The sequence below is a fragment of the Thermobia domestica genome, chromosome 9, assembly GCF_964235325.1.
Source record: "Thermobia domestica chromosome 9, izTheDome1.hap1.1, whole genome shotgun sequence".
Lineage (NCBI taxonomy): Eukaryota > Metazoa > Arthropoda > Insecta > Zygentoma > Lepismatidae > Thermobia > Thermobia domestica.
Window position 1 is genome coordinate 281,301,024 of NC_137462.1, and position 19,056 is coordinate 281,320,079.

The 19,056-nt window shown below is 35.1% G+C and overlaps 1 protein-coding gene across 4 annotated transcripts in view; it reads left to right on the forward strand.

Annotated features, from left to right (window-relative positions):
- Positions 1-10,176: 10,176 nt before the first annotated feature.
- Positions 10,177-19,056, forward strand: part of LOC145660713 (uncharacterized) — a 63,897-nt gene continuing 55,017 nt past the window's right edge. Inside the window, exons 1-2 of one of the 4 annotated variants that reach the window (XM_081726075.1) lie at positions 10,335-10,624; positions 17,135-17,221. The gene's annotated coding sequence lies outside the window, so the exon portion shown is untranslated. The other 3 variants (XM_081726077.1, XM_081726074.1, XM_081726076.1) reach the window with 3 other exon arrangements.

The following is a 19,056-nucleotide window of genomic DNA, read 5'->3' on the forward strand; positions in this document are numbered from 1 at the left end:
ATTTTGTTTCGCTTTTCTACAACACAAAAAGTCATTTAATTAGTGGTTGATGCTGACAATGATATAAAACCTCGAAAATAAACCATGAATTTGGAAAAGATATTTCAAACAATTTTACTTCTCAACATATTTACATTATGAATTCCAAAGGATTAACCAATGCATATAATAAGATTTTTTTAACCTCCTATATACAAAAGTAAGCAGGGTTGGGAAGAACCATGGTTGTTTTTGGAAATGCCAAAAACCCGTTTTTTGGGAGAAATTTAAACTAGGTTTTTTGGCTTAAACCAGTTTTTTGGGGTTTAGATATTTTGCTTTATGTATTTATATTACATATTGACAGAAATAAGTTTGTTTCGCCTTGGTGTTATTATGCAACAACGGGGTTATGCTAGAAGAGGTCACATAAACTTCAAGAAGTCCGGTCAGTAAATTTGTTAAATTGGGAAACTCCCGCCCTAGTCATCGGGAAAATCCCGTTATTTCTCTAAATATAAAACAATAACGGAAAAATCCTGTTATTGCTTTGCATGTAAAATTTAAAGGTCAACGTATCATAATCAGTACGCTAAAAAGAAGGTATTAAATTACAAATTTAGTACGTACATATCATTGAAAGTCCAATCCAAGCTAATGTTGGAAGCTACGTAGGCAATCGATAAATTATGCCAATTTCTATCAATATATTTAAGTAACCTTGGCTTCTTTATAAAACAACAGGCATTCAGGCATGCAGAAATATACAATTTGGTTTCGTTTCGTATGTTCAGGCTTAACATTCTTACGTAATACCGAGCTTATCAAGGAGAAGACTCGCTTAAAGTTACATTCGAACCGCTACTTTGTGTACTGAGGAAAGAAAGGGTTGTGGTTCAACCGAGAATTGAACATAGGACACTTTGATTAAAAGGTGAAAAGGAAATAAAACTAATGCAGATTGTTTGATGTGTGGAAACGTCACCATAAAGTTCACACGATTCGAATTTTTCGTTCTTTTTTATTTTTTGGTTTAAACCAGTTGTTTATTTTTTAAAAAAGAAAAAAACAGCTGGTGTAAACCACCCAACTTTAAAAGTAAATACTTCTTTAAAAATACACAAATAACTAGCAAAATTGTATGTAGTATTTTTACTTCAAAATATTCCATACCCTCTTTTTGGAACAAAATAAAATGAAAATAAAACATAAGAGAAATACTTAGATTTATATGATACACTTAAAGGCTGCACATCTAGAGCTTTTGGTTCATTATATTCTTGAAATTCTATAGTTTTATATAACCACCATCACGATTTACTCAGTCCTCAAGCTTTCTGATTTTTTAACAAGAGGGATTCAACATATGAAGGGTGTGAGGCAAGAACATGGTAACCCACAATTTTACTGTTTTAAGAAATTAGAGATTTTCTGCTGCACAATCCATTTTGAAAGTCAGAAAGCTGATTCTTCACATAAGACCATACATCAAGGACTAAACGATGCGGTATCCGTTGCTGTCTATAACTCATAACTCAGCAATTGAAAATTTGTTGGTTACCATGTTCTTGGCTCACACCCTTCATATCATTACGGAACTCTCCCCACCCCACCACCACCCCAAAAAAGGACTACGGAATATATTTAAGTTAAGATAAATACAACGGCATAACAAATATGACTGAGTAGAGCTTTTGCTCTTCTATGGGGAAGTTCGGGATTCAACCCAGCATTCGACCATTCTGACAAAGTTTTTCTTCATTCCATCTGTGAAGTAGAAATAGTGCGTGTACTGTGAGTTGGCCGACTTCCTTTTTTATTGTTTTTAAATCGTTATTATTACTAATTACCAGCAGTGACGGTTTTGCGAAGGTAGAGGGGCGGTCTTTCGGACTGAAGCCTGTTCTCCAAAATTACGGAATGTCTAAAACAAAGGAAATATCTATTAGTTATGCCTTTACTCATAAACTTTAAGCTCCCGTCAAATAAAAATTACGAATGTTTAGAAAAACTAAACATTGGTAAGAAAAACCCCTCCCAAAATACTCTTCTAAATCCGCCACTGATTCTCAGTATAAAATGATGTTCAAGGTTGTATTCGGAAGATTATCGCTAAATATATCAACGAAACGAAATATTATGCCTGTACTGATAAACTTCAAGCTCCTCCCAAATAAAATTAGGACTTTTTAGGAAACGAAACAATCAGAGAAACCCCTCCCAAAGTACTTTTCTCAATCCGCTACTGATTATTTGTATAAATTAATATTCAAGATTGTATCCGGAAAAGTATTGCTAAATCGTTGCACAGCTACAGTATAACAGAAATGTGGAAGTACGGTTTGACGAATATATTGAAAAACGTACGATTTGATGGATATATAGTAAAACGTAAGTTTAACTTTTGCCCTAGAAGCTAGAGTACTAAGCTCTTAGAAATGAAACACGGATGAAAAACTATAATGATCTAGAGAAGAAAAAGAGATATTATTATTATTATTATTATTATTATTATTCGACAGGCCATCTGTCTACAATGACAATTTAAATTTTTTCTTTAAAAAAGAAATTGTTAAAAGGCATTCTATTAAGTACCTTGATCCTCTTACTTTTTAATGTATGCAGGTTAATATCTGAGTAATAAGCCCATCATTTTTAATTTCGTGTGTGTAGTATTCTAATTCGTAGTTTCTCCAGTTTTTATACACGTAATAATCACAATAGAAAGAAACTGACCAATTATTGACCTGCCTAACTATATAATAAAGTGAGAAATAAGGTACTTACGAGCAGAGCAGACAAACGGGCAGAATCTTTATTAAGCCTATTACTAATATTATTATTAGCAATAATAGTCATAACTAAATTCCTGGCGCAACAGCCCTTAGGAGGCCTGGACTTATGGCACTCATTCCTCTGGGGTGATGTGCTCTCCGCAGATCGCCTACCCTCGCCGTCAATGCCGGCTTCCTAAACTGCAGTTCGCTACTTTTTTCTTTCAAGTGCTTTCAAATTGTCCTCACGACGCTTGGTGGACGCCGCAACGCCAACACAGTCTGGTGAGTACAAATGGTCACACCTATCTTTCCTCTGACCAGACCTAGGAATGCTTGACTTCATTGATCTCAGAAGGAGTAATATTTCAGTGTCGCTAGGGCGTTGGTAATAAAATAATAAATGCGTATTGAAATAGTGAGGAAATTAGCTAGGAAATATAGATAAGTACTAAACTGACTCCCTGGAGCTACGGTCCATGAGGAGCTGTGCCTGCCCAATGTCTCAATACAAGCAATAGCACTAACTGAAATACAAGGAATACAAGCTACGCACTAAAAATAATCGAGATAGGAAGATCTCGGTTTTTAAACTGTGTTGCTGTTTCTTTACGCAGTGCTCGAAGTGGAAGATCTAAGGAAGTATATCCCCGCATATTCCCCTCTTTTATTTAGAGCATTGCCTTTACGTCATTCATGAATGAAAACATAATCCAGAGCTTGGATCGGGAGTAGAGAAGTTTTGCTCTATTCGATAACATTTACATGCTTCCCGACATAATTTTTATCAAAGTAATTTGTGTTTTAAGCTGAACAAAGTAAAATAAAATAGCTTTCATATATTGTCACACGATGTGGGCTGATTGCAAAGCCTAGCAACCGAAATGTACGTTCTTCAATCACGCTGTAGAAGCTATGGAGGCCAGACGGAACAAACGCTGTACGATGCTACTATGATAACAGTAATAGGGTTGGCAATACTGAGAGCTGAATACAATTCTGGAGCGGCAGCGCAAGAATCTAGTTACAAAGAAGGGGGTTTAGGGTAGAGACAAGGAAACCCTTTGATCTTGACCTTCGAGGAAAAAATTGGTTACGTTCTGTCGCATACTATCATGTCATGTTTTCTGGTTATCCTGTTATGGTTCGTGAAAAAGTTAAACATCTGTTTTCAAAGAATTTGAAACTAACTGATGATTAACAAGCCATTTTTTGTCTTTTTCAACTCAACGGATACCTCTATCCAAGGTTTATCAGTGATTTACCAGGTAATTGAAGTGTCATTGAAATGAAGCTGAAAACGGACTAGAAAATGAAATGATTTTTTTAGTTTTACGTCCAACGATTATGCCGGTAAAGCTAAAGGAGACAGTAGTGATAAGAAACGGATGAAATGGTGGAATGAAGAAAGTGGGGGAAAGGAAGAACCCCGAGGAAACCCACGCACATGGTGTTTGTCCACCATAAAGTTCACTTGGCGCTAAACGGACTAGAATTGGCTCTACAGAAACTTTCAGACACAAAGTTTTCTACTATGCCTTGTCGCCATGATTTAAGTGATTCATCGTGTATAAACGGTGAAATCAAAGAAACATAAGAAAATTGATGCGTTGTGTAAAAGTTTCAATACTGTCCAAGTTCTGGGTATAGGTTGTGTCCCGAAACTATCACACCAAGAATGGCCTCTATTTGATGATATTAGGCAAAGTGCTTTTACGCAACGCAGTGTACATCATTATGTCAAACAAGATTAAACCACAGTGCAGAGTTGATAATACGTTAATACCTACAAATTATGGAAGTGCATCAGCAATAGTGGTAGAGGAAAATGGAAGGGATCGTGAAGGTGATCCAATTGCATTTGAACAAAGGGAACACAGTTCAACGTACGACCGAGCTAAAAATGAAGGAGCAAAATGGGGTGACGGTAAATTGTTACAATTGATAAGAAACTCGCGTTTAAGAAATGACAAGGAACTAGGCTACTAAAAGTGAATACGAAATTGATCCAATATCATTAATACAATGCCCACATAATACAAGCCACGGTGAGATCAGAAGTGAGAAAGACCCATGGCCGGATGTTTACAGATCGAAGCAAGGATGCATCGAAAACAGAACACAGCGAAAATCTCATAGAATAAGAAAGATTTCTACTAAGTAAGACGATAATAGTTTTTTAATGTAAGTCCCAAAAATAATTCCAAGTACTTAACCAATAGAGATAACAGAGGTTATAATGTAATAAATGTACATTAGCAGAACGTGCAATGTTTAGCTAATAATGGCTGACACAAAATATTATAATGATTTTTTGATGTATTAGTTGAAGAGGATCTTAAAGGTATGAATATCATATGCTTTAATGAACATTGGTTTATCTGATAATCAAATGAATATGGTACACTTAAATAATTATCAACCAGCTACAAGTTATTCACTCGCGAATAGGCAAGATGGTGTGGTGTATATCTTGAAGTGACCATTTACGATTTAAGGAAATAAATGTAAGCAAATTTGTTGAATTGCATTTTGAAATAGTAGATATTTCAATTGAAGATATATGTATAATTTGTATCTATAATCATCGTCTAGAAATATTAGTTTATTCTTTAGGAATCTTGAAACTGCTCTTCAGTCCTTGTATGAGAAATATAGTAAGACAACAATTTGTAAAGAGATACCAACATTGACTGACTGGTTCAATCAAAAGAAAAAAATAAAATGTCAAAATATATTAGTTTGGGATGTAACCTCTTATCAGATAACCAACTAGAGGTAAATCTGTGTTAGACCAAATAATAATACATAAAAATCAGTTAATTCTTTGAATATCTTTGAACCAGGCTTTTCTGACCATGATGCAATAATAGGAAAAATACACACATCTCAATTCGCACCTTCACAATCAAAAACTATATCAAAAAATGTTTCTCAAAAACTAATAGTAATCACTTCCTGTACTTGCTGGCACAAAAAACCTGGCACAAAATGTATGAAATTGGTGACACGGTAAATTTAATTGTTTTCTAGATACATTTCTCTTTTATTTCAATATTGTGTTTCCCAAAAACAAGTACAATAAAGTTAGCATGGAGAAACAATGGGTTACTACTGGAATTAGAACTTCCAAACTCAAACTACTTGAGCTATCAAAAAGCTAAAAACTTGTAAAGACGTAGCGCCTCAATTTACTGAATATGTAAAATACTATAAAAAGACGTACAAAAGAGTCCTAAGAACGGCCAATCTTTCATACAATACATCTGATTACATCTTAGCAACGAGAAATAAAACTAAAGCTATGTAGAAGTCAATCGATGGTATAATGCGTAAAATATGTAAAAACTACAGAAATTGATGCAATACAAATTAATTCTCAAGTAATATATGACCCAAATAAGATTGAAAATCATTTTAATAAATATTTCTTAACTTTAAAAACATTTAACGCTATCAAAATAACTCATCATGAAACTGACTGTCTACAAAACGGAGTGTCTAAATCGTTTTATTTTCTGAAACCAGCTACACCGTAGGAAATCTTACAAATAATAAAAGGCTTAAAAACTTCCAGCTCTCTAGGATGGGACGAAGTGCCATCCATGGTTATAAAGAAATGTTCTCTTCTTATTGCACATCAACTTTGTCATATAATAAATCATTCATTTTTGATAGAATTTTTTTCCTGTGCGGCTTAAGTTAGCTAGAATTACACATGTGTACAAAAAGGAAAGTAAGTTGAAGTTAAATATCTATCGTCATATTTCAGTTTCATCATGTTTTTATAAAATATTTCAGTAAGCAATGAGAGCGCAACTAAGTAGCATTTTGTTTTTAAATAGTATAATACCAACAAGTCAACAGAGATTTCAAAGCCACAAGTCAACCAACACTGCAATCTTTAATTTAATTTCTGATGTAGAGATGGATATAAATAATAGAAAGCATATAATTGGTATTTTTGTTGCTTTATCTAAGGCGTTCGATTCTATAGATCATGGTATTATGCTACAAAAATTGTATTATTATGGGATTAGAAGTATGGCATACATATGAACATACATATTAACGTCTGAGGAATATAACGTTACGTTCTGGAAACTGTTACGAAATATTTTAATTTTAGTAAAGAAGCGCATACTCTGGACGGAAAAATATTAATTATTTAAATAATAATAATTCCAGAGTCAATATGGAGGAAGTTACATATGGCATACAATTCGATAAAAAGTCGTATTTATCTGAACGTAATCAAACTGTTGGGATCTGTAAAGAGATAAATGGCAGAAGAAAAATGTTCAAATCATCTATATTGAAAGTGATAAAATGCGTACCACAAGGGTCAATACTAGGTCCTCTTTTCTTTGTCATATACATTAATGATTTAGTTAACGATTTAGGCTGTGTCAAATCAACATTATATGCTGATTATGTAAATGTTCTTGTCAGTGGAGACTCAATAGACCAAGCAGGAAGGCTCACTACAAAGACATTAACACAAATTGTTATTTGGCTAAACGCAAAGGGCCTTATGCAGAGTCGTTCTGGTGCATGATTAAAGTCATACCAAATGCTTCGATTAACATGTTTCCTGTAGTAGTCAAGCGTTTAGTATGACGCTAATCATACGTCAAAACGACTCTGCATAAGGCAGAAATAAACTAACTGTGAATTTAGAAAATCTACAATTGTCAAATTTCGATTCCTGGGCCAAAAAAGTGAACTTACATCAATAACTATAGACTCTACAGAATTATGTTAATCAAAATCTGTTAAATTTCTAGGCGTATGTGTTAAGGAAGATTTAACATGTAATACACATGTTGAATACATTAATACTAAAATCAGTTCACTGTGCTTTGCATTCCGTAGACTCGAAGACAGTTTGTGCAAGGAAGACGCCATGTTCTTATACTATAGTAAAGTGTTTCAATAATAAACTACAGTGTTATATTTGGAGAAATTCAAAAATACGTACTAGTATATTCCGAATACAGAAAAAATTTAAGAATAATATTTAATATGCTTGAATGATCCTTATGTAAAAATGTTTTTAAAAATATAAATTATTGATATTACCCAGTGTATATATACATAATTGTGCGATCTCTCTCTCTCTCGATATCTATATCTATATATATATATATATATATATATATATATATATATATATATATATATATATATATATATATATATATATCGAGAGAGAGAGAGAGAGAGATCGCAAAATTATGTATGTAATCGAACCCAAGGATCTATTTACATTACCAAATACGATTCACTCCAAGGATGTTATAAAATAGAGGACTGCCTTCACAGCAAAATCTTGAAGCCATACGTCACAGTTACACACCCCTACTCTGCCCACTCCGACCAATAAGATCGCAATGTTTTGAGCCAACAATCATGGCGGAAATGAAAGTAGCCAATCAGACGATAGTGAAAACAAGAATAACCAATCAGACGTGCCGATGCTCGGTTGCGTTTAGCTTCATTGATTTAATAAGATACATATGGGCTGATCCTCTATTTTATAACATCCTTGATTCACTCACACAATACTAGGCAGAATTGTAATGTGTATATCATCCCGCAGAACTATGCAAATTTTAGTAAAACTGTCTATATGAATTGTATAAAATTGTATAACAAATACCCTGTTACGATTATTGTTAGAACAAGTTATTACTCTGTGAAACTTGTCTCTCTGATAATATATAGAGAATGTAACCATATCTGACAACTGTAAAGCTTAATTGAGGAAAGTCCTGATATTGTAAGCTACGAACAGGCAAATAAATATGAATATGAATAGACAAATTATTGTATATGTACATCCATTTCTAAGTTAGATAAATTATTTTTAAAAAATAAGATTGTACTTAATTCAGTTCCATTGGAATTCCTTGCTTTATATATGTAAAACGAGAATTACCTATTTGTACTGTCTGTTTATGTCTTTCTAATAACTATTATAATTCTTCCATTGTCATCTGCAAATTTTCCGTATACCGACTCGGAATGAGGTACGCTGTGAACAGTGGCGTAACTCAAAAATGTGGGGCCCCCGCAGGATTATTTTTGGGTCCCCTTTCCCATGCCCATTAACTTCCCATTATATAATGTCTCTGTAGAAGACAATGGTTCATAAATCATAATTAACATAGTAACCATGGAACATAAATAAATTACAATTAAAATTATTGCTCATCTAAAAAAGCAAACGAACTGCTAAATGTAGAAGTTCATTTGAAGCTGTGTAATCTTCAATCATTTTTTTCTGCAAATATTTCTATTATATTACTTACGTCTATTGCTCTTGTTCTCTCACATTCAACGCTTAAAATACTGACACTGGTCAACCCATCTTGAGACATGGAACTGCGTAAATAGTTCTTAATCAGTTTTAATTTTGAAAAAGACTTCCCTGCTGCAGAAACACTCATTGGTAAGGTTAGAATTTAGAAAAAAGCTGTGCATACGCTGGGAATGTTAGAAGCCAAAGTATAGTTATCTAATAATAGGAGATATGCTAGTCCCCGAATTGTTGCCTTCAACTTTATTTCATTCTGTAATACCAACTTGAGATCGCAACAATGTAATTTATAAACGTTCTGAACTGAATGTAGTAAAAACGTATTCCTTTTGCTTTTAGCACATTCTATAGTCGGCAGCAAAATTATTTTTCCTAAATCCTCGAGTGCTAAGATGAGTTTTTAAACTGATGTTACTAGAATGGATAAATTGTCATCCAGAGCATATTTTTTTCTTTTCTAAAGTAAATAATATTATTCAGGGAAATGGATATTACGTATTCAGCTCACTTTTTTGTTGCTTATAGTTTTTGACATTTTCTTCGCTGTAAGCCCCACTCTCTGCGGGCCCCCGGACTGCAGGCCCGTCAGTTACGCCACTGGCTGTGAAATTATTCTGGGACTACATTTGTTGCAATTTGTTTAAATTCAACTCAAAATATGTATTTTTGTTTGCAATAATCAGCATAACTTATTTTTGCATCTTTTGCGTTGCGTTCAAATCCATAATGTTTGGAAAGGCTGTGCGGAATAAAACCTGTACGCGAACTCTATGGGGATCATTCTTTTTCCGGTTTGTGTCAGCTTGCTTTGCGATAATTGTCACGGCAGTTATATTGACTTTCAATTTTTCTTTGCGTTACGAAGACTGTTACGGAATGACTCACACATTTTTTTTTCTTGCATGTTGTGTTACGTTACGCTCCGCAAATTTAGCGAAAGCTAACATGGAATGGCCTCATTTGAAGCGCATTGCAATGCAGTTGTTGAATGCTAAGTAGAGGATGGTTTTTCTAAAGTTTGCAATTGAAGACAGTTAATTTTGCAATTGTTCCCAACCATATATCTTTTTTTTTTTTTTTTTTTTTTTTATAGGTAGACTTTTCGTCATTTGTGTCACGGGCCTAACGGCGTGGGAGGTGGTAACACCTCTCATTCTATACTTCATATCTATGTAAAACGCTTTTGTTAATTGATTATATTTATTAATTGTCCAACGGTGTTTCTTTTCTGGTGCATAAAATTGGTAAAGAAGAGGAAGAATTTTTATGCTTTACGTCAGTCATTTGTTTCATTTCAGCTGTTCCGTCTCATAAAGCAGTTTATGGGTTACAAAATTTTAAATAACGTGAAAAACAAAACCACAAGAGTAATTTAATAGATTTCTTAGAAATAGATAAGTCTTGGTTCTGTTTGTAAAGAAATTAAAACATAACTGAATTTGTGCTTTAAAGAAGGAAATACGTGATTCAATTTAAATATCAATTTAATGCTTCGAATTGAAGATGGATAGTTACAGAAATAAATCTTATATGAAGTGAAACTATTCCCGTAAGTTACATTAAGATAAATGTGAATAATTATAACAACATATATATATATATATATATATATATATATATATATATATATATATATATATATATATATATATATATATATATATATATATATATATATATATATATATATATACTCTTGAATGGATCAAATCAACTTTGTGTGTTTTGGTTGGCAATGTGAAGGGATAATTTACAGAATAGTTTGTGTAAGATAAATTTTATTCTTAAACTAATTTGAGTAAATTGTGGATCATTGATTTACAATTTGATAAAGAAAACGTTAATGTCAATACTAAAATGTAAATGCATAAGCGATCTGTATCTACTCAAAGGACTTCACTTCAAATTTCGCGGGTTGACTACTGCCAGCGTCAAGAACGTATAATTTTAGCTATCAGCTTATTAGTTTTCTGAACTTTCGTTACGTTCCCAATACAACACTTACGTATACTGTTTAATGTTCGTGAATAATTTTGAGTTCAGTTCCACAGTCATCCGCAATAACTTAATATTTACAGGGTGTGCCCTTATATTCAATAAGATTAGGCATTTATTCCGAAATTGGGCGTCCGATACTTTTCGAGCGAAATCATCATAAAAGCTATTAAAATTAATAATTTTTCAATTCATACGTTCTTAACTAACTTTAGGGTTCCTTTCGTTACATCTTGAGGTAGGGGAGAGGTTAGGTTAGGTTTGCATACACAACAGACGTGCCCTTGGACGTTCGAACAAAGTTTACTATTTAATTCACACAGTATTGCCGAGCGAGCGAAAGCGGGTTAAAGCCACACAGGGCACGTTTTCAGTCCTCAATAAACTCTAATTAATATAGTTTTTTTTTTTCTTTTAATTTCACACTTACCTTAGTACTTCAGTTTGTACTAAAAACAATAACTTTCTCCACGTTTCTTCGCTGTCACCTCCTTTGCATACTTCCCACAATTTATTCTTAGGTTCATTAATTCATGCTCTTCACATCGTTTTAGAAGATTTTGCTCGGTATGAACGTATTGCTTCACGAAATTTAACAGTCACCATATCGTGTGCATCGTTTCGATATATTTGGCGCCATGTTCATAATATAAATGCTCGTTTGTTTCCCACAATGCAACTATTCTGTTACCTTGCCTCCGCTCGGCGAATACTCCCATGTTTGTAACCTCTTATGTATAAGAAGTAAAGATATTTTTCGAGATCCTTATATATTTTCAAGCACACAAACGATCAAATTATACATATCTTCCCTGTAAATTTTAAAAATTTTGCTGGAAACGGACGCCCAACTTTGGAACTTAACCCAAAGATTATATTAGGTTAGATTCGTTGTTCGTAATTTTGTGTTTCTTGCTTTGATTTCAATGATGGCTTTCAAAGTTTAATCGCGAGCAGATGCTCAATTGCCGCACAATAGTGGATCATGGTCGAGAAATTATATAGACCGAAAGGCATTTGAATCCGTGGGTCAAACGAAAAGTAGTACATATAGGCAATTAATTTAGTATTGTCCGTCAAAACTGATGCTCTTTTGGGCTGATATTTAGTATCTCCCCCAATCTTGCATATATAAGATTTACAGTGTGTTACTTTACAAAATATAGCTGAGCTAGGGACAGCTAGCGAAGGGAGTTAGAAGAGTGCCCTTGTACTTCTACTTTTATCACAATTTAGACAAAAAACAACTAACTCGGTTCTGGAGCCATGAAACAAGTTGAGGGAGATACTAAATGCCATCCCGCTTATCTGTTGTGATATTCCCGTTACCTGGTGTCTCCTAGAAAACTTGTTAGAAAAATCAAAAAGGATTCAATTCCAAAGTTGGTTGCCCGTTTCTAGCAAAATTTTGAAAATTTACGAGGAAGAGATATATAATAAGGTCATTTGTGTACTTGATAATATTGTAAAATTTCTTAGGTAGAGCAATAAAATGTACTCGGGATTTGGACTTTCCCTTCACCATTTATTACAAGAATTCTTTATGTACACAAATTATAATAAATATTCCTCTAATATTTAGGTTAGATTAGATAGGAGCCCGGTGACCAAGTGTCGTGGGCTTTGAGGTGAGGTACTCTCGGTGACCAAGTGTCGTGAGAGGGGTTTTAGGTGTTGCGATCAATCCGTGAAGATTGATGTTGGTCGAGGTGTGCAGGTCCTTTTTATCCTGTCTTGTCGGCTTCCTTCGTTGATTCTCGTCCTTCCGACTATTGGCGATGGTGATCGACTCCTCTTCGGGACCGTCGTCTGTTTGTTGTTATTTATTAATACACATGTAGTTCACACGTGGTTATTGCATGACGTGTAGACATGCGGAACCTTACAATATGTAATGAGAGTGGAAGTTGTGTTTATTATTATTATTATTATTATTATTATTATTATTATTAGCGGTTAGGAACATGTAACTAATTGGTAAGCGGAGGGAACTACTTCGCACAAGGTTACCGCCTAGTTGGATTGTGGGAAATTAACAGACATTTGTATTCTGAATATGGCTGTAGTTCTACAGAGACGTTCCAGTTGGTATCCTTACGCAGAGACGAGAAATTACACTCTATTAATTGGATGCAAACTTCCGTAACCCTAAGCTAACCCGACCGTACCCTACCATATTTATCCTTTCCTTACTCTACCCTACTTTATCATACCCTTTTAAAGCGACCCTAAAAACCGATGATTTTAAAATTTTCGTAGTTGTTACTACGCTTTGTGTCGAAATCCAGACGAACGACTAACTTCGGAATAAATGCCTTCAAAAATTGCAATAATTTCAACTTTGTCGCAGCTAGAATTTTATTTTTCCAATGCATTTGTTTAAGTTACTATTAATGTTAGATCAAAATTTACTGAAGTTTGAGGCATGTTTACGTCTCAGTACGTTCCAAAAATGAAACACCGCGTACCAGAATTTATCGGCACGAAAAATATTACATGTTTGTAAGTAAATTTCAAAATTGGTTATATCAAAAACAATTATTGAACGTAACATGATTTCCAGAACAATAAGTGCATTTCTTAAACATCGTACATGTAAGAAGGATGGCTCACTGAAGTCTTAGGACATTTGCGAAAGTCGGGTGAAAGAAGATAGCATTTCGTAATTATTTTTAACAGTTTAAACCTTTCACTTTTTCAGTTCCTATTATTAATATTGAGCCATTCCCGCTCAAATTCCTAGAAGGGGTTGCTCCACAATCAAATAAGATTTTTATATTTCGAATTACTCGCCTGCAAATGTTTGTTGGACACTTTTCCTTCCAATATTTCGAATGTGATAATCGAACACATCTCTAGGAGCATACGATGGGAAAGGTTCTAGAACACAGGTCCCCCCCCCCCACATAGGATATTAGCTAGGTTGTTTTCTGTACCAAAGTTTAATATTTAATTCACATAGTATTACCGAGCGAGTGAAGGCGAGTTAGAGCCCCGCAGGGCACGTTGTTTTCTGTCTTTATTACAGCTAAATGGGTTCTAGAACCTTGCCCATACGATGGTTCACAAGTTGTCTGTTGAGCGATCACGGCTGCGTTCTGGATAAGGATTCATTTGAAAAAAAGTTAAAAGAAGAGTTACTAGTAAGACTAGGACACTCGTAGGACATATATATATATATGTTGTTGTGTATAGTGAAACAATAAGAGAAACCTACAATATGTTGGGAAATGCAGTGATCACAAGTACCCGGAAAAAAATCCGTAATGTGGTGAAATTATACTAGTGTTGAAAAAAAAAAAACAAGAAAAAATGAAGATCATGTTGAGGGGAAGAGCTTCAGACATTTTGACCCTCGAGGATGAGGATGTAATTGTAACATCCGAAATATTGGAAGAAAACTTGTCCGAGAAAAATTAGTAATTGTATAATTCAAAATATGAATGTTCCGTACGCTTAGTAATTACATTTTCATCAAAAATTATCTTATTAATAGCCTGCTTATGTGCTGTTGTCATTTTCTGTTCATTTGTCGCAATGTGGAATTTAAACTTTTTTTGTATGAAATGTAAAAAGTTGTGGTTTTTATTCTGTTGGATATACTTTTCATAAGAGAAAGGGAGGGCCGCGGTGGTTCAGTGATAGAGCGTTCACGTCTGGTAAGTGGGGTCTCTGATTCGATCCCAGTTCAACCAAGTGGGCTTTGTGGGTTTATAGTCGAGACGTTCTATTGATCCACAACCGGCTTCCTCTGTACTCAAGCAGAAAATTTACCCTAAGTGCTCTCATAAATAACACTCCAAATAAGCCATAAACGGCACGTGTGTGGTGTCGAAGTGATACGTTGTTGCCATTGCTAAACCGATGGATACATTATGTAATAATAATAAGAATACAACAATCATTAAAAGAATTCAATATAATAGTATGGACAGGGGCGGTGAAGGATGGATTTCTGGGGTGGCAAAGAAAGATTGTATTTTTTTCTCATCGGGCTTTTTCGGCACTGATGCCTTACTTGGGGGAGGAGGAAAGGGGCGAACCACTTAACATGTTTGGTTCGTACAAGCGTTATCGTTATGGAAGTTACACAATATTAACAATATGTTATATTTAAGAGTAAAATAAACACATATCATGAAAGTAATGATTGATTTCTTTTTTCTCTTCGTCACAACATATCCAAATTGAATTCAAGTTAAATGAAATAATTCAGTGTAACGTCCCATATCCTACTTCGAACAAAAGTAACGAAGAATCTAGATAAATCTGTCTTTCTGCGAAGACTACTGAAGAATCAGTAAGCAAAAGGGTGAAAATTGCAACATCGCTTTCTTTTTCAGCAGGTCAACTGAAGGCCACCCTCAGCTGGAAGGACTTGTTAAAATATCCGTCTCATGTAACAAAGAAACATCTGGTTCTCTTCAATGGTGTTCCTCTTCCTTTGAAGTCGCCTGGGGACGGTTTGAGCGATTTTACTTTACAAACCCGAGTGTCCATGAGTTTTTCCCGTTTCCTTGATTTTTTCATTCCACCATTATCATGATCATCCATCTCATTATCACTGTCCCGCCGCATTCTTGTGGGACGTTAAAACAATCGTACCTACTTAAGATATTAACTTCTGTATTGAATAAAATAATCTCGGAATGTTTAATCTATTCTTAAGGTAGCTTTTTGTAGTTAATAGACTTCAAACTATACATAAGAATCGGAAGTCTTGTAGAATAGCTATGTCCGTTCTGTCAACACGTATCAAAGCAAAAACGGTAAGAGATAAGAAACAGGATTTTGGAATCGATTTAACTTCCCAAAAATAAGTCCCATCTCACCCTCTATTCAAACAGGAAACTAGAAATAAACCATTTCCAATTTCAACGTTGATCTTCATGCAACAAAACCGGTAACAAATAAGCGATTTTTTTTGAATCAATTCAGCGTATTAAAATGAAATCTTTTACGTCCTACGGTTATGCTGGCTAGGCTGAAGTAGGCGGTGATGATGAGAAATGAATGTAATGGTGGAATTAATAAAGTGGAAGGAAACGGGAGAACCCCGGAAAAACCCCACGCACACGTATATCGGACACCTCACCTCAAAGTCCACTTGGCGCTAGCTGGGAACCAACGAGGGACCCCCACGCACCAGAGGTGAACGCTCTACCACTGAGCCACCACGGCCTCTCAGTGCATCAAGGAAAGATATTGTCTTCACGCACATCTCTCTAATAAAACCGCCAAATGTGGTAGAAATTATCTACTACTTCCGGTTTCAATATTGATCTTCATAAAGCAAGAACGGTAAGAGAAAGCGAGAAGCAGTGTTGTGCAATCGATTAAGCTTCCGAAGGTTATGTTCCATTTTCGACTTTATTCCTGGAGTTCACCCGGAAGTTGTAGAAATCTAGCACTTTCGGTTTGAAAAGTGTAATACTTAACAAACGTTTCCATTGTATACGTCTGTTAGTTTTTAGAAGATATGAGAGATTCTTCATTGTTACTCTTCCTATGGACCTAGGTAGTTTCAGCCATTTATTCTATGGCCATTCACATGAAACACGTTAGCCACTTCTTCTTTGCAAGAGTTCTAAACGTGAAATAAGATCACTTGATTAACTGGTTGATTATGTAGGGGGAAAAAATGCAGCTATTTCTTTATGAAAGAACTCAATCTTTGACGATTCTTCTGTAAACAGTAACTGTGTGAGAGTCCTGTATCAAAAATGAGTTAATGAATGATTTGATCTTCATGTGCATACTTACCCTAGTGAATAAGACCACAGAATGAGTGTTAAAATTGTGCGGGAATTTTTTTCCATACGCAATCAACGAAATAATTGTTTCATTTATCTTCTGAAAAGTCTATATATTAAAATGCTAGGTTTGTATGTTTGTGGTCAAGAAAAGTTTATATGTTTGTGACCAATTTTTTTGACAATGATATCTCGGAAACTACATGCTCTAAAAAGATGCCGTTTTCACTGATCGATTGCAGATTTTATGTAGAGTGTTCAGTTATAATTGAATATTTTTTTAACGCCGTTATTTCCTTATTACTTTTTAGGGGTACATTAGACGTATTGAAATTTTAAAAAGTAAAACATCATATCCTACGAGTTCTACATTCCAGCACCACACATTTGTATACCGGGTTAGTATATTTCTCTGGCGTTTGTTTCATGGTCAAATGATAATGAAAAACGGAAGATAACTATTTCTGCAGTCTAAGATGAATCTTTATAGTTTGGAGTATTTTGCCCAATGAACACCATATATCACTGACATTATAATTAATTGTGTATATACAATGTATTTGCTTATTACATACTACATAGAAGAAGAAAGAAAACACTGATCATATATGAATTGGAAACTCCAACTAAAACTGATCATACATGAATTGGAGCATGGAAGTAGGCTCAAATCTTGCAGACGATGAGAGATATTGAAAAAATATAATCGAAAAAATCTTCCCTTTATGGTACCCCTTGCCTATTTTTATCAAGACTACTTTCACTTATGTTTGTAAAGAGACATGTACAGATGTTATGAGGAGTGACTCATATGTGAATGATGTGAATGATGCGCTGTGTAGACAGCAGGTTCTGCTAGTTAAACTAAAACATACATTAATTACTGTCTTTAAATTAATACGTCTAATTCCTTAAGTACTTTATTATCTAGTTATCGTCCGAAGTTATATAAGATGCAACTTTCATACTTTGATTTTTAAATTAAATACAATACCTATAATCCATTCTTACTTTGAGAGTAGTAATTAGAAATGGAATGCACGGAACACATTTTAAATATATAAAATACCTACATGCTACAAGGGTTGGATTTTTAGTAATGGCAACACTGCTATACATATACTCGGGAACAAATCAAACCATTATAATTCATACCAGCGGTAGGTTACATGCCAACCCTCCCTCAGAGCACGTGTACTCGCCTGCTCTCCCAGGTTCTCCGTGGTTAAGCGTGGTTAAGCACACGTCTTTGGCGTGGAAGACCCGGGTTCGATTCCCGGCGGGAGCTCATGTTCGGATTCCACGTTAATCAGTAGGTCCACGTCTCATATAGCCTCGCTGCTGAAAGGGATATTAAACTCAAAATCAACTCAACTCGCCTGCCCTCCCCTCCATGCGCGCGCAACACCAGCAGTTAGAAGACAGTTCTGAGTGAGTGCTCGTGGACTACAGTCACGCTGCGTGTTCATGTTTACGAAACAAGATCAGAGGATCTGGTTGAAAATTAAATGTGCTAGAGGTAGGAATGCAAAATAGTGCTACGAAGTATTGCAAGATGTTTGCGGTGCAAGTGTATTACCATACCATACAGTAGCAAGATGGGTTAAAGCCTTTAATGACGGACGACAAAATGTCACACACATGCCTCGCTCCGGCCATCCTCCTGTAAGTGAAGAACATGTGCAGAACGTGAACACGTTAATGCTAGCGGATTGAAATGCCACGATACGTCAATTGGCCAAGGATACAGGACTAGCGTATTCGACTGTGCTGAAAATTCTGAAGAAGAAGCTGGGATTGCGTAAAATCGCCTCATGGTGGATTCCACGTGATCTGACTGAACAACACAAGTAGCTGCGATATGATGCCACTCGAATACACTTGGAGAGGTATCAACGTGAAGATGAGGCCTTCTTACGGCGGATCATTGCTATTGATGAGACCTGGGCCAGAGCGTATGAATCACAACTGAAACGGCAATCAAACCAGTGGTGTCATCCTGGGTCACCCAGAAAAACAACAGTTCGCAATACCCCAACCAATGTGAAAGCTATGCTCACATACAACTGGGATGGTGTAATTATAAACCATACCGTCCCCCAAGGACACGCCGTTAGTGCAGAGTACTACTGTAGTTTCTTGCAAAACAATCTGCGAGCAGCTATAAGACGAAAACAACACTACTTCCTGACGAGCCCACCCATCATTCTGCATGACAGTGCAAGGGCACATT